This window comes from Sycon ciliatum, chromosome 8 (genome assembly GCF_964019385.1).
Source record: "Sycon ciliatum chromosome 8, ocSycCili1.1, whole genome shotgun sequence".
Classification (NCBI taxonomy): domain Eukaryota; kingdom Metazoa; phylum Porifera; class Calcarea; order Leucosolenida; family Sycettidae; genus Sycon; species Sycon ciliatum.
In genome coordinates this window covers 28,629,308-28,631,015 of record NC_088650.1, presented here as the reverse complement: position 1 = coordinate 28,631,015, position 1,708 = coordinate 28,629,308, and positions in this window count along the sequence as shown.

Sequence of the window (1,708 nt, the reverse complement as noted above, 5' to 3'; positions counted from 1 at the left end):
GGACGAGGGTAGTTGCTCATTGACGGGTGGCATAGCGTCACAGGGAGTCCGTAGCCCAGAGCCAATTCTTTTGACGCAAGTGGCGATGGACCTTCGTCTTGAAGGATTGGAGAGACTTCAACTGGGGCATCGGGTCCGGAAACATGTCTTGCGGAAGCCTGTTCCATTCATCCACTACACCATATGGGAACGAACGCTGGAGAAAGTTGGGGGCCGTAGGGAGGAGCACTGCTTGTAGCTGATGCTGGTGGCGGACACGGAGCTGCGACCTTGTCCGCGGGACGAGGCTAGCTTCCTGGCGAGGCGGCACGAGCGCAGAGAGATCTGGATGGTCTTGAAGGCACATTATTAGCTTGTACATGTACGTGAGAGCGTACACTTGGCGGCGGGCAGCTAGGCTCTGCAGCAAGGCGTCAGGACCAATGATAGCAAGGGCCTTCCGCTGTACTCGGTCGAGACTTTGCAGGTGAGAGTTGGCTGCGCCCATCCATGTCAATGGTGCGTATTCGAGTACAGGGCGTACGAAGCCTATGTACGTTGTCAAGCGTCCTTCACGACCAAGGAAACTTGATGCTCGACGCAGAAATCCTAGTCGGGCTACGGCACGAAGAGAAACATTGCGGAGGTGGCGTCTGAAGGTGAGTTTGCTGTCGAAGGTCACTCCCAGAAGCTTCAGCTCGTCCCCACAGGGAATATCATGGGCTCCGAACGTTAGGTCTGGGAGTGGCCAGGGGTTGCGGTGGTGGCCAATATGCAGCAGCTGCGACTTTGTCGGCTCAAAGCGAATTCGCCATTGTTCTCCCCATCTACTCAATCGATCCAGGCTAGATTGCATGTCTGCAATACTGCCAGCAGAGTCATGTCTGGATCGTATGATGGTGTACAGCGTGGTGTCATCTGCGTACACACCCATTCGTGTTGATGGGGAAAGACAGGTCTCAGCATCGTTGACATACATCAAGAATAAGGTGGGTCCCAGGATGCTGCCTTGGGGTACGCCAGCTTTAATCTGGAATTGAGCAGATTCCTGTCCATTGACGATTGCGCTTAGTGTGCGATTCCGCAAATAGTCCCGTGGCCACTGCAGCAGGCTACCGCCAATACCGAGAGTGGCCGCTTTGTGTAGGACGCCGGGGTGCGACACGCGGTCAAACGCACCAGCAATGTCGACAGCCAGGACGTGGGCACAGCCACCAGAACCAGCTGCCAGCGACCAATCATGCCCAAGCACTGCTAGTAGGTCCGCTGTTCCAAGGCCACTGCGAAATCCGTACTGCTTGGGTGACAAGAGATGATGTTTTTCAAGGTGATTCACAATTTGACAGTTAACAATACGCTCCATCACTTTGGAGATGATGGGGAGGAGGGAGACTGGGCGGTAATTCTTAGGGTTGGATAGGCTGCCCTTCTTGTAGACTGGCACAACTCGAGCACTCTTCCAGGCCTCTGGCTGGACACCCTTACGGAAGCACAGGGCGAAGAGAGACGTGAGAGGCGATGCAAGTTCATGGGAGCACTCTTTGAGCACTCGGGCAGGTATGTTGTCCGGACCGGACGCCTTGCCAACGTCGAGCTGGTTCAGGAGGCGTTTCACTGTTTGCAGGCGGAAGTGGATTCGGCTAAGTGGGGTGACCCCGGGTTGGCGAACATGAGGGAGATCCTCCGGGCCCAAGTCATCATCTCCAAGGCTACATTTATTGGCGAAGTA